Genomic DNA, 15,349 nt, shown 5'->3' on the forward strand with positions numbered 1-15,349 from the left:
TAGAACAACATATCAATGGTGTTGTGGGAACTTGTCACAAAAAACACACAAACATTTTCGGGAGTACAAATCAAAATCACCAAAAAAATAAAAATAAAAAGAGAAACACAAAAAAAGATTCTACATTAAAGTAAAAAAACAAAAAAAAAAAATATGTTGTCAGATGTGAGAAATCAAAATATATTGAGGGAACCCCGATAAATAGTAACGAAAAAACTTTGTGAGAAGTGTGTGTGAATATGAGCATCAAAACGACTTAATTCTTGTCACATTATAAAGAAGAAGAGAGTGCGCTGTATTAAACCATTTTGAACATTGCAGCGTGACGAAAGTGCTTTATCCATTACGAACGCTAAGTTTACCAGAACGAGTTGTCCCGTGTCGGAATTTCTTCTGAGCATGCGTGGCACTTTGTGCGTCGGAACAGGCCACACACGGTCGGAATTGACGCGATCGGATTTTGTTGTCGGAAAATTTTATCTCCTGCTGTCCAACTTTGTGTGTCGGAAAATCCGATGGAAAATGTCCGATGGCGCCCACACACGGTTGGAATTTCCGACAACACGCTCCGATCGGACATTGTCCATCGGAAAATCCGACCGTGTGTACGGGGCACTAAAGATAGAACACTAGCACTCGCACTGAATTAAAACTCTACCCGACCTTTGCGCTAATGACTCCCTAAATACGTTTAGGGCTCTCCGGAGCGAATACCAGCTCTCGAACTCTGATGCCTACACATATACGGGGATCTCTCATTTTCTTAAAGTATCTAAGACCCTTTCTATGGTCAAAATCCCTGAACCACTACACCAATTCTATGCCCACACTGTATTACACAGCCCATAGTGACAACCGCCCCTACTCTCAAATCACCACTCTCTCATAATGGCTTGAAGAACTAAATAGTAGTGCTACCCCTAACATGTGGCCACGTGCCTTCAGACTTACCTAAACGACCTCCCACTGTTCCAACCATTGGGAATCCTATCAAAAAATTGGTACCTGAAAAAAAAATCTACCCAGGACATCCTGCAACCTGTTGAAGGTCTTGTGGAAGCATTGGTACTATTGTGCACACCTTATGGTTCCGCAGATCTATAAGCACCTTCTGGAGACATGTGTTTTCCCTGATTTCCTCAATATCGCATATCCCCCTGGGCGCCCAGTCCCTTGCTAGCCTTACTTCATCTGGGCATAGAGAAATTCCCTCCTAACTCCAGAGTTGTAGTGCTGCACCTCAGTGGCGTAACTAGAACCTTCAGGGCCCCGGTGCAAGAAACCATCCTCCAAGCTCGGTGGCAGAAACGCCAAGGCCCAGTCGCAAGTGCAACGTTTGTTACCCTGGTAGCTCTGCCACTGGCGTCTGTTTTTTTAAGTTTTTAAAACATTTTTCTACCATTTTTTTTTTACAATATTATTTTTTTTAAATATTTTTTAAACTTTTTTAAGAGTTGGGGGACTTTGGTGAGATATCAGGGGTCTAAGCAGACCTCTGATGTTTCACCTTTGAGACCAAGAAAGGAGATTGAGAACACAGCCTCAGCTGCACAGAATGAATGGACAGGAATAGCTATGTATAGAGCTTCCCCTTGATTTGCAAACTGAAGCATAGAAACTAGTTTACTATATTTCAGTTATGAATGGACTGAGTCAGTGATCGGTGTAGAGGGGCCAGGAGAGAGCACAGGGGGGCCAGGAAAAAGGGGGCTGGAGAGCACACAGGGGGCAGCAGAAAGAAGCTGCATAGAAGGAGCGGTGGGTACGGCTGCATATAAAGGAACTGATCTTTCCATTTACCCCACTTCTCATCTCCCTCCTGCAGGCTTTCAGCAGCTGCAGGAGGAAATTGGAGAGATCAGTTTGTCTGTATCAGTGTTTCTCAACATTTTACCAATCAAGGCGCAACATACTGCCTCTTCAGTCCCTGTCAAATGCCTCTGAAAAGCAATCTGAGTCTGCATCGCTTTTCGGAGGAATGGTATTTTCGCGTTGGTACTATGAACCCGCCCTAAAAAAAAATCAGTTCTAAACGTAAAGAAAAAGGGGGTCAGGATTAAAAGTAATGTGTATACATACACACGCATGTAAACACACATGTACGCACATACAGACATATATACATACACATATAAGTACACACACACATGCACACATATAAGCATACACACATGCACACACATAAATGCACACACACATATAAAACACATAATAAAAATAAAGGAAGTGCAGCGCAATATAGCAATAAAATATAGTCCAAGATGCTGGTGAACTACAAGTCCTAGAAAGATGACTCCACCAGTGAAGATGAGCAATTTTAATAATGGTGACAGACCCTCCACCTTCGATCTAATTTCTACGCTCACCTCTAGGCATGGACTCCTGAGCTAACAGGTAGTCATGCAAGCAGGTCCCACACAAAAGGTAGGTAGCAGAAACAAATCAATTAGAACTTCTCCTCCAGAACGATATTCTCAATAGGGGCAACAAACCGTGTGTATATGGAAAAAAGGGAGCTCTAAGTGCTCACTGTGCAAACATTAAAATTGATTTGTGTCCAAAAGCAGACTACTCACGTTGATTAAAACGATACAGGCATGTAGCACAACAGTGTGCTGTTAGCTTCAAAGGATGGCAGCGGGTGATGTCGTCTGTGCGTGGCTCCTCCCCATACGCGTTAGGTTCAACAGAACTTCCTTAGCGGGGCGGGGCCATGGCGTCATCCAGCAGCTTACTTATAGTGTTCCGTTGTCATACCAACGGCATACACTAACGAGCAGCAATAAACAAGGTTCGTAAATAGATTTTAAAAAGAAACAGCAGGTCTGTGCTCCATGCATATAGACAAGCCCTATTGATGTCATAAATGCAAAGATATTACTAAAATTGCGATTTCTTTCCAAAATAATCCTAAAGGAAAAATGTATTTTAAAATTGCATTCCCAGTTAGACCACTGCCCCCTAGTGGATGATCAGCAGATCTAACCAGAACACATATATGTGTTTTATTACATAAAATCTCACCTGATAGCATCCTCCAAAGCATCACAAAAATTAACAATTTATAAAAATTATCCAATTGTCTCGTTAAAAACAACAGAAAAGAAAAAGGAAATTATTTGTCAGAAATAAAACAGTTTAAATCAAAGTCAACATTTAACCCTTCGGGCGTTAAAACTTTAGCCTCCACAATCCAGAATGATTCTCTTTGGCTGATTTGGCGGATATAATTACCACCCCTCTAATGTCTGTCCACCCTTTCAATACCCCAAAATTTTATCTAGGGTCCCTATTATGGCATTGTCTAAAATGTATAGACACGCTTTGGGACCTGAGGCCTTTTTTAATATTATTAACGTGCTCCCTGATGCAAACACTCAGGGGTCGGGAGATTCGGCCTATATATTGGAGTCCACAACTGCATTCCAACATATAGACTACTCCACGGGTGCCACATGTAATGAGATTCTTAATTTTATAAGACCTATTAGTGGAAAAAGAGGTAAACTCCTTGAGTATTTTTATGTTGAATTTGCACTGTTTGCATGCTGGACACCATCCACAAGCATAAAACCCCGAAAAGGAAAGAGAAAATTCTATTTTTCTGAAATGTGGGTGGGTCAATGACACCTGGGGCAATGACATCTCCCAATGTTTATTTACTATCCTCTCAAATTGCTTGTGTTGAATATTAAATAGTATTTAAGGTACTTAAATACATAGCGCTTTGCGTATACATTGTACATTCACATCGGTCCCTACCCTAAAAGAGCTTGCAATCTAAGGTCCCTAACTCGCATTCATATACTAGGGCCAATTTAGACAGAAGCCAATTAACCTACCAGCATGTCTTTTTTTTCCTAAAAAAAAATTTAGGAATGGAAAAGTTCCTCTCTAATGGGTCGTCTTGGCTAAAACATCCAAAATGTACTGTGAATTTATCTTTTTAAATAACATGCTATCTCAATTTCCTTCTCTGTTCAATATAATATAATTGACTATCTTGCTGGTGCTCCTCTTCCCTCATGTACCTCCAATCTCTACCCCTCCCTACCCTATCTCCCCTCCCATCCTCCACCTCCCCCCTCCTGTCTGGAGTCAATACTGTTGGCATTTATAGCTTGTGTATGTCTCCTTTATCTTTTGTTCAAGTTACTTAAAGTGATAATTGACCTGTACTTTCCTACTGCTGGTACAGTATGCTCCAGTCAAAACATCTGACTCGCTCTAAGGTTTGCACACCTTTTCCAAATGTTAAAATTCAATAAAGAAATATTGAAATTAAATCAAACTTATGGTGATGGTCATGTGTTAGCCACTCCTGGCTAGGTAAAATTAACATAATAAAAAATTACGTTTTTATTCCTCAAATGCTTCAGTTGCTTGTACCTATAGATTTCTTTTCAGCTCTTCAATCTAATGTTTCTACTTATGTTTGGAAGGGAAAACACCTTAGAATCTCCCATGATACTCTGGATAGAACTACTGTAAGCATAGAGGAGGCGTTGCCATCCTGAATTTCAAAATGTACTATCATGCCACATCCAGTGGGGTCACATCCAGTGGCGGCTGGTGCTCAAAATTTTTGGGGGGATGCAAACAAACTGAAAAATTCTGAAAAATACTTAAAAAAAAACCATCAATTGCAGCCTCACTGTGCCTATCAAATTCAGCCACTTTGCCCATCAAATGCAGCCACTGTGCCATCAATTGCAGCCTCTGTGCCCAGCAAATGAGGCCATTGTGCCATCAAATGCAGGCACTGTGTCCATAATATGCAGCCACTGTGCCCATCAAATATAGCCACTGTGCCCATCAAATGCAGCCACTGTGCCCATCATATGCAGCCAATGTGCCCTTCAAATGCAGCCACTGTGTTCATCATATGCAGCCACTGTGCACTTAAAATGCAGCCAATGTGCCCATCAAATACAGCCACTTTACCATCAAATGCAGCCCCTGTGCTCATGATATGCAGCCACTGTGCCTATCATATGCAGCCACTGTGCCTATCAAATGCAGCCACTGTGCCCATCATATGCAACCACTGTGCCCTTAAAATGCAGCCAATGTGCCCATTAAATACAGCCACTTTACCATCAAATGCAGCCCCTGTGCCCATCATATACAGCCACTGTGCCCATCATGTGCAGTCACTGTGCCCATAATGTGCAGCCACTGTGCCCACCAAATACAGCCACTGTGCCCATCATGTGCAGCCACTGTCCCCACCAAATACAGCCACTGCCCCCCTCATGTGCAGCCACTGTGCCCACCAAATACAGCCACTGTGCCCAGCATATGCAGCCACTGTGCCCGCCAAACACAGTCACTGTGCCCATCATATGCAGCCACTGTGCCCAGCATATGCAGCCACTGTGTCCACCAAATACAGCCACTGTGCCCATCATATGCAGCATTTGTGCATATGCAGTATATGCAGCCACTTGTACCCATTATATGCAACCACTTGTGCCTAGTATATGCAGCCACTGTGCCCATCAAATGCAGCCACTTGTGCCCATCATATGCAGCCAGTTGTGCCCATCAAATGCAGCCACTTGTGAACAGTATATGTGGGCCCACCCAGTTCCGCATATACAGAGGTAGGTCTGGATGTGCCAACGTCATAAGTATAGAGTAAAGTAGATATGCAGATGGTTCCCTCTGGATAACCAGATATTCCAAGTCAGTTGGTTCAGTAAGGATGTCTAGAGGCATTGGGATAGATCATATATAAGACAGAGCCTGATGTCTTAGTAACCAATGCATGGAATTGCCATTCTTTTAACTAGAATAGCTGAATGGAAATATGCTAAGAACTCTAAATCCTGGTTTAAAGTAGAATCTGATCTTTGTCAAGATTCTACTGACCTATCCATGATACCTTGGGAACCCCTCACTTACAGAGCTCTCACCACCTCCGCCTTTCCTTTAACGCTATTCTCCCTCCAGTTTCAGTGTCTACCAGCAGGCGTCTCCTAAAGGTCAGCAGGCCCCAGTAACCAGTTCCAAAGGGTCTCAGCTGCTAGCAGGACATACAATGCTTCTTCCACTAGCACACAGAGTATCAGTGTTTTAACTGCCATCCTTGCTGCCAGATCCTTATGCCTGTTTAACCTGCTTCTGAGCTAGCCTTTCACTGTACCTTGCTGCTTACTCCTGCTCCTTGTTCCTCTATCCAGTCTTGATTCCCCCCTTCCATGCATCCCTGGTATTCCCTGTTACTCGTGTCCCTCATTTACATTTTGTATATAGTTAGTTGTTAGGTCTCTGTTAGGTTATTTATGTATTTTGTCATTTGGGTTTGTTCATATTTACTGGTTGCTGGTGTGTGATTGTTTTTTGTTTCACTGAAAATAAATCTCACTTTACAGATATATACATTGTTTGGTCCCAGTTTTCTTCTGTAGCTGCATATATCTGGTCATTTCCTGTGCAGACTCCTGACAGTTGCACATACGCCATGGCTGGCATTTCAGCTCACATTTATAGCCTTGCTCCGCCAATCCTTCTTTTTGCCAGGGCTCCTAGACGCTGGCTTCAAAATGTGGTTTCTGGATGTCTTACTACAGCTACACCGCCTTCTTCAGAACTCAACAGTGAAACCTTATTACAATGCATCTTTGGAACATCAACACCAACCTTTATGGATCACTGGCCCCATGCGCAACTCTCACATTTCATAAGATCTCTGCAACATCCCTTACCTGCCTTACAGGACCTGCATCTGATAGAGTCAATTTTCCGCTCCCAGAATCCACCGCTTCATTGCATATCCCTATTCTACACAGCCTTACTTGACCTCTATAGCCCTTCCTCCCCATAGTATCTCACTAATGGGAGACAGATCTTCAAACTTCACTTCTGGATACCCAGAGAGATAAAATTATCCAGCTATCACAGATTTCTTTAATTTCTTCTAAAATGGCAGGAGTCAACTTTAAGCTATTGGCCCAGTGGAATTATACACCATAGAAATTAAGAGCCATATTACATTCTTACTCCTCCCAATGTTAGAGATCTTGTGGAAAAATGGCATACCATGCTCAGATATGGTGGCATTGCCTCATTCAGCCTTTATGGTGAGAAGTTACATTTATCAGCTTTAATACAAGGTTCTGACGTTGATGCCAACCCATGGACTATCCTGTTTCATTGTATGACTGAACCAGTTGGCCAATATAAATGGTAAGTCACCCCACACCTCTTAAACGCAGCTAAATCTTAAATTTCTGCATTTTGGGGACAAACCACAATACCCTCTCCATTTCTCAATGGCTCTGTAAGTTTGATTGCATTTGTCTTATGGAGGAATTAACACAAATTTCCAGACAAACTCCTGAGAAGCACACCACAATGCAAGCCTGCTGGTTCAAATTCCAAACTACTACCCTGTATCTTAATATTGTATCCCATTCTTGAACCTTGAAATGTAACCTGGATCTATCCTGCTAACTACACAAGTGCACCTACTAATGTTGTTTGTTCCCTATCCCTCCCCTCTTCTCTCATCCTTCTTCTACCTTCCCCCTTTACTTTCTCCCTTCTCTCTCTCCCTCTCTTGGGTCTTTTTAAAATGCCTGATACTAAAGTTTAAAGGGTTGTGTACCAGCTATCAATGATAGCATTCTTGACCCTCTATTACTCGTTTCATTTTCTTTTTGTCAGATGCCAGTACATGGATATTATTTTAATATAGCTAGAACATCTATCGTGTACTGAACTATCACATTACTTGGGCTTGTATCCTTTAGCTGTTGTACAATTGTTTGTTGCACCCTTTTATTTTACTATCTTTCAATAAAAATACATATATTAAAAAAAAATCAATGGGCTGCCCTATGCATGTTGCAGGAAAAACAAGCCAAAACATGTATACTTCTACTACACTAGGTGTGAATGGGGCCTGAAAGTGAAATGGGTGTGTTTACACAAGAACGGTGAGGCTTCATTCATAGCTGCGCAGTTCTGAACGCATGGCAAACCACACAGAAAACATGCACTTTGTTGTGCATTTCATAAATGTGTTGCAAATGCACATCTCTCTTATGTTGCCATTAAATGAAAATGGCTCCTCAATCGCAGGTAGCAGGTGCACATTTTCCATGTGACAAAGGTACTGCAAATGAACCAAAAAGCCTTGTAAAAAAAACTTGCCACATTCTGCTCTAAAAAAGTTCTGGAGCTCTTTGAGGCACTTGTCACATATAGGGCTGCCCATTCAAGTGAATAGCCTGCACTATGCGTGATGAGCAGAAACATTTCAAAACGACCCAAAAAACGCAAACGCCTACAGAAACATAAGGGGGTGTGAACAGGGCCTGACAGCTGAGTGTCTCCATCCACTTTCTCCTATGTACTTGTATAAAGCTGGCCGTGCACTATGTAATCTGAGTGTACAATCTCTCTACAATTTTCTGTAGATTTACCAAAAAAATATGGAATAGGAAGCCCACCTAAACAATCCATTCAATATGTATCAAATCAGACAGGCCCTTGTACTACATAGCTGGTGGTAGATCTAAAGGAGATTGTACAATCAGATTGGATAGCGTAAGGTGACCTTGAATGAAGAAGTAGAAAAGTGGGTGGAAAAAAAGGTGGTCTAGTAATGAGGGAGGTGTGGTCCAGAGTGGTAATACATATCCTATTCTGTGATGCATAAGACACTGCATTGATGGGATATGAAGCTTTCTGGAATATCACATGACCTACAGGAAGTGATCCAATCAGAAGGCATTTTTAAAAAGTTCAAATATTCAAAATTCACCAAAATTGTTACAACAGAGAGTATTACCAGTAATTTTTACCTATTTTTGTTTTTATTATTCAATTGTGTGTTTAGCCCTAATATTTAGTTTTTATTTTTTTGGATTTCACACTGGATTCACTGAACTTCCCACAAATCGAATTAGGGCAAAAACAATTTTTTTTTGGTGTCTGTAGAGAAAATTCAACAAATCATCAATCCAGAGTGCTGCTTTTATGCAGGCCAAATAAAATGCAGATTACCAGTCAAGGGTGTTAAACATTCTGGCTAACAATTTTCAGATTTTCTTGAAGGAATACAGTGGGCTCTTTTTATAGAAAATCTCTTGGCCTAAAATCAGTATCAGCCATGTTTCAATGAATCTATTCCATTGGCATTCCCATGAGGCTGTCAAAGAGAATAGGGCAGGGCACCAGATCAGCATGGATAAAAACGACACAATTTATTCAAGACACACTTACATGTAAACCTTTGATCCCATGTTCCAGTAGCAAGTGTTTGGACACGTAAAAGTACAACTGCATGAGGCCGTCTTTGCAGAGGAGATAAGGGCTTTCACTGGAGCACATCTGGCTTCATGTTGTGAGACCTTTTGTTCCTATTCACTGGTATATTCACAGATATAAAAGAGGCTATGGAGGTCTGCTTCAGGTGTCTCAACTTATTTTAATTTTTTTCATCAATAGTACTTTGTGGCTCACATTCATTGCAGTGAGAAATTGGTCATGTATCTTTTTCAGGATTGGTTCATTATCTACTGTAGTCATTGTTTGGATCAGTTTGTAGCATAAACCTTAGAGGCAAACGGTAGAGTTTTTATTTCTACTGAGCTATTCTGTTTGGGGTTTCGTGGAGATATTTAAACATGTTTTTAGAGATTATAGGTATGTACAACTATATATAACTAACTTTACCTGCACTCATAATTTACACTTAGTGAACACATGTAGCTAAAGTAAAATCTGACAGTGTCTCTTTACTGGACTTTTTATAAGTTTTATCTTCGCAAAGAAAAATATCCCACACTTCACAATCACACTTTATTATTATTGTCATCATTTTTCAACAGCACCTATATTGTGAGCAACTATTCTTAAGGATGAAGCACACAAGGAGCAAAATTAGAACGAAAATATCTGATGAGCATCTTGAGAATTCATTGAGAATTGCTATTTCATCCATCGAACCAGACATGAATGCGCTAGTTTATCAAAAACAGTATCAAATATCGCACAAGTTTTATGCTGTCCTCCTTTAATATCATAAAAAATATTACAAAAAAAATGAAGTTTTATTACTCAGACGCAATAACGTCCACATAGTGGGGCTGCCAGAGAAGGTGAAAGGCAGAGACCTCACCAAGTTTTTTTGAAAATTGGCATCTGGAAACCTTTGGAAAAGATGCTTTTATGCCTCTGTTTACGGTGGAGAGGGCACACCTATTTCCTACAAGAGCTCTACCAGGTAATGTTCCCAGACCGATGCTTGCTCGTCTTCTTCACTACCGTGACAGGGAAATAATGCTCTGCATGGTGAGAGAAAGACCTACCATTAAATACAATGGGGTGAAGGTTTAATTTTACCCTGACTTCTCAACTAAAGACAACGGGCCATGTTTATGGATGTCAAGCAATGACTGAGATAGATAGGCTTAACGTATTCTATGTTCTACCCAGCACGTTTGCCAGGTACTGCTGAGGGTCACGCACACTTCTTTCCTACAGCTGCAAAAGCGTCTGCCTGTGTCAGAGAAGCTCCCAGAATAGTGTGGGGTGCCCTGGAGTGCGCCCACGTGTGCCGGCATGCACTGTCGCACACCAGCGCGCGTGGGCGCATGCCCGTGCACGCTATTGTGCGGGCACGTGCACATCGGCGCACGCGCGCATGACGCTTGGCATCCATCGCCCTATTTAGACTGTCTGTACACTTTGCTCGGTGCTGTCCGATCTGCAGCTCCCTGTATCTGTGTTCCCGTTTACCTGTCTGAACATTTGATCTCCTGACCACCCAGCTTGACCATTGGATTATCCTCTGTCTTCTGCCTGCATCTGACCCTGGCCTGTCCTTGACCTTGAACCTGCCTGCTCCTCTGTACTACGCGGCCCGCCTGTTGCCAACCCTGCCTGTGACCTGGACTCTGAACCTGCCTGCTCCTCTGTACTGTGCTGCCCATCTGTTGCCAACTCTGCCTGTGACCGGACCTTCCTGCTCTGCATTTGCTGCCTGTGTACCAGCTGCCTAGTGATCACCAACCCACTTGCACCAGGATCCTGGGACCTTTCTTCCACAAGTCACCCGCCAGGCTCTCATACCACTCTGTGCTCCCGTGCCTGCTGTTCATACTACCAGGGGCCGCGAACCAGACACGTAAGGGAGACCTTCCCCTGCTATATCGGGCTCATCGGTCAGGTACATGGAAGTCTGACAGCCTGGTTGGATGTGCATGAGCCTTCACTACAGATCTGACCCCAGGAGAAAGTTGATTCATGAAGGCTGTTACCTCCTTTTTTTCACCCGCTATGGTGCTAAGTATCTAACAGGAATTTCCGTTCTGTAAGTTCATTCTGTTACAGGTTTTACTTTGCTCCTCAAGTGTTTTTCTTTCATGGGTAAATACAAGTGTTTTCTGCCATGCTTATGCTGCAGATGGTAGTTCATACTCTGTGCAGGATGATCTGTGGTGTACCTGTCGATCTTCACCTGCGTTACAGTTTAGCCGAGACTTTACAGTTACTTGACTGTTCGAAGTTTTGAGACACCGTTGTGCCTTCTTAGATTGATCAATGTTTACCTGTTGATTTTTTGCTAGAGATTTCTCACCTAGAGTACTATATGTCTCATGTTGCTTACTGTCGGAGACTTCATAGGAGACAATCCTGTGTGCTCACTCTTTCACTGGAAATAGTACCCCTTTCAGTGCATCTTTCTACTCTGAATCATGAGTGAAGTATTATTAGCTACATGGAACGTTAGAGGATTGGGTACCCCATTTAAAAGAGCAATGGTAAATTCTGTAATTCAAATATCATCCTGCAATCATTGGGTTACAGGAAACACATCTTACAGGGAACTCTGAGTGTTGCCTCTGAGTGTTGCTCACACATCCTACTCCAGGGGAGTGAGTGTACTGGTACACAGGTCCCTAGACTTCCAGGAATTTCAGTCCAACATTGATGATGAGGGCCGCTTTGTATTTATTTAGTGTAAACTGTATACTGTTTCTGAGCTGTTTCAAAACTATTCTGAACTGCTTTGTTTCTAAACGTTCCTCTATGCCTCCAAAGTGTATTACACACCGGAGGAACTAATATGTTACCTACAATCGGTCTCCTTACCTCAACTTTCTGACTCTCAGCAACTCCGTCTGGAGGCCCTACTTACTCTAGACGAGTTGCAGGAGGCAGTCGGTATGTACCCCAGAGAAGGCGGACTGCCAATGGAAGTATACCAAACATATTCTGAAATACTGCTGCCAAGGTTATTGCAGGTGTTTAATGGGGCACAGGATAGACAACAACCACCTGCCCCTATGACTAGGGCTAGTCTAATTTTCCTTCTAAAACCAGAGATGCCTGCCTTGCAGCCCAATTCTTATAAACCCATATACCTTCTTCAGTCTTACATTAAAATATTAGCAAAGGTTCTCACTAGGAGATTGTAATATTGTAATTATGGATTTACAATGACCATGAGGGCTTTATGATCAACAAATCTATGGCAATCAACCTTAGATGGTTGTTTGTCAACATTCAAACCCCAGCAGACAATGTGGGTGCTAAGGCTTTGCTGTCGTTAGATGCCAACAAGGCATTTGACAGTGTGGAATGGGGGTATTTATGGCAGTACTGGAGAAATTTGGGTTTGGTGCTACTTTTATTTCCTGGGCTCATTTCTTTTATTATCTTCCGCAGGCAACAATTAGGGTGGGGGCAAACTCTCTGCCCACTTTGACTTGGAGAGAGGCACTAGGCAGGGCTGCCCACTCTTAACGCTACTTTTTGCCCTGGCTGTTGAACCGCTGGCAGCAAGGATTAGGGCTAATGACAACATAGTGGGGTTCAGATTTGGTAGCAATTTCTACTCTGCGCAGGTGATATGCTCCTGCTACTGGGAGACACTGAAACTTCCTTGAGTAATGTTATGTCTACTGTATCAGACTTTGGGCAATTTTCAGAGCTTACAATTAATTGGTCAAAATCTGCTTTATTACCATTGGACCATGTTACGGAAAGTCCCACACTCCGCTTGAGTGCTTCCTTCAGTATACCACTTCCTCCCAGTCTGGACTCAGATATCAGATATTCCAACCGCTCTCAAGCATAAAACAAGGCAAGACTTGCTTCACTGCTAACATGGACTATTTTTATTTAGAATCAAAATTACAAGACTTTCTATGCTGTTGGAACCTCCTCTAACAATACAACTGTAACCTAATTAACCTGAGCTAGTTAACTAATCCTTTATACAGCCTAGGTGACTGAGACATGACCTTTTGCCCAGACTTGGTCACCGAGTTTCACACAGTAACAGAGTTAATTATCATAAGTACAACCACAGGACATTTTCTCACAATAGCAGGAGCTCCAATAGGAGTTGGCCCGTCTCCTACATTGTATAGAGGACAATGTGATCAGCTCATTCAATTAACATGTTGAGTTCAGAATCAATCAAACCAAGAATAGTCTCTACATACATCCGGGGAGATATTGTGGACAAATATTACTGTCCTATTTTAAGTAGTCCAAGATATATTTTCTCACTCACCCTGTGCCAGGATAGCACAGGGTGACTTAGACATAAGATGTGTATGGGGAGCTGAAACAAGGGCATCTCCTACTTTCCAAGGGATTCTGAGTTCCACGGGCCCTCCCGTCACAGACCAAGAGGTGAATTTAGAGATGAGGTTAAGCTGTGGAATAAATTATGGCTCTCAGTGGCAGGGAGAGCTAACCTGGTTAAAATGATTTTGATGCCACAATTACTCTATCATCTTCACTCAATGGTAGTGGTCCCTTTAACCACTTCAGCCCTGGAAGATTAGGCTGCTCAATGACCAAAGCACTTTTTACAATTTAGCACTGCGCTGCTTTAACTGGTAATTACACGGTAATGCAATGTTGTACCCAAGCGAAATTTGCATTCTTCTTTTCCCACAAATAGAGCTTTTTTTTCATGGTATTTTATTACCTCTGCAATTTTAATTTTTTTGAGATATAAATGGAAAAAGACCAAAAATTTTGAAAAAAAAAAATATTTTCTAATTTTTGGTATAAGAAAGATCCAATAAACTCAATTTTAGTCATACATTTAGGCCAAAATGTATTCAGCCACATGTCTTTGGTAAAAAAAATGTCAACAAGCATATATTTATTGGTTTGCGCAAAAGTTATAGCGTCTACAAACTATGGTAAATTTTCTGGAATTTACACAGCTTTTAGTTTATAATTGCCTATCTCATTTCTTGAGGTGCTAAAACGGCAGGGCAGTACAAACCCCCCTCCCATGACCCCATTTTGGAAAGTAGACATCCCAAGGAAATTGCTGAGAGGCATGTTGAGCCCATTGAATATTTTTTTTGTCACAAGCGATTGAAAAATGACAAAAAAAAATAATTACACAAAGTTGTCACTAAATGATATATTGCTCACACATGCCATGGTTATATGTGGAATTACACCCCAAAATACATTCTGCTGCTTCTCCTGAGTATGAGGTTACCACATGTGTGAGACTTTTTGGGAGCCTAGCCGCATACAGGACCCTGAAAACCAAGCACCACCTTCAGGATTTCTAAGTGCCTATCATAGTTTCGAAGGCAGAAGCAACAGAATGTATTTTGGGTTGTAATTTCACATATGCCCATGGCATGTTTGAGCAATATATCATTTAGTGACACCTTTCTGTAAAAAAATATACATATATTTTCCCAAAACTTGTGGCAAAATATAAAATATTCCATGGACTCAACATGCCTCTCAGCAAATAGCTTGAAGTGTCTTCTTTCCAAAATGGGGTCATTTGGGGGTTTTTGTGCTATCTTGACATTTCATGGCCTCCAAAACTGTAATGCCCCGTACACACGGTCGGACTTTGTTCGGACATTCCGACAACAAAATCCTAGGATTTTTTCCGACGGATGTTGGCTCAAACTTGTCTTGCATACACATGGTCACACAAAGTTGTTGGAAAATCCGATCGTTTTAAACGCGGTGACGTAAAACATGTACGTCGGGACTATAAACGGGGCAGTGGCCAATAGCTTTCATCTCTTTATTTATTCTGAGCATGCGTGGCACTTTGTCCGTCGGATTTGTGTACACACGATCAGAATTTCCGACAACGGATTTTGTTGTCGGAAAATTTTATCTCCTGCTCTCCAACTTTGTGTGTCGGAAAATCCGATGGAAAATGTCCGATGGAGCCCACACACGGTCGGAATTTCCGACAACACGCTCCGATCGGACATTTTCCATCGGAAAATCCGACCGTGTGTACGGGGCATTATAGGTAGTGAGGAAGTGAAATCATCATTTTATGCCCTTAGAAATCCTGAAAGCGGTGATTGGTTTTCGGGTT

This window comes from Aquarana catesbeiana, linkage group LG01 (genome assembly GCF_042186555.1).
Source record: "Aquarana catesbeiana isolate 2022-GZ linkage group LG01, ASM4218655v1, whole genome shotgun sequence".
Taxonomy (NCBI): Eukaryota; Metazoa; Chordata; class Amphibia; order Anura; family Ranidae; genus Aquarana; species Aquarana catesbeiana.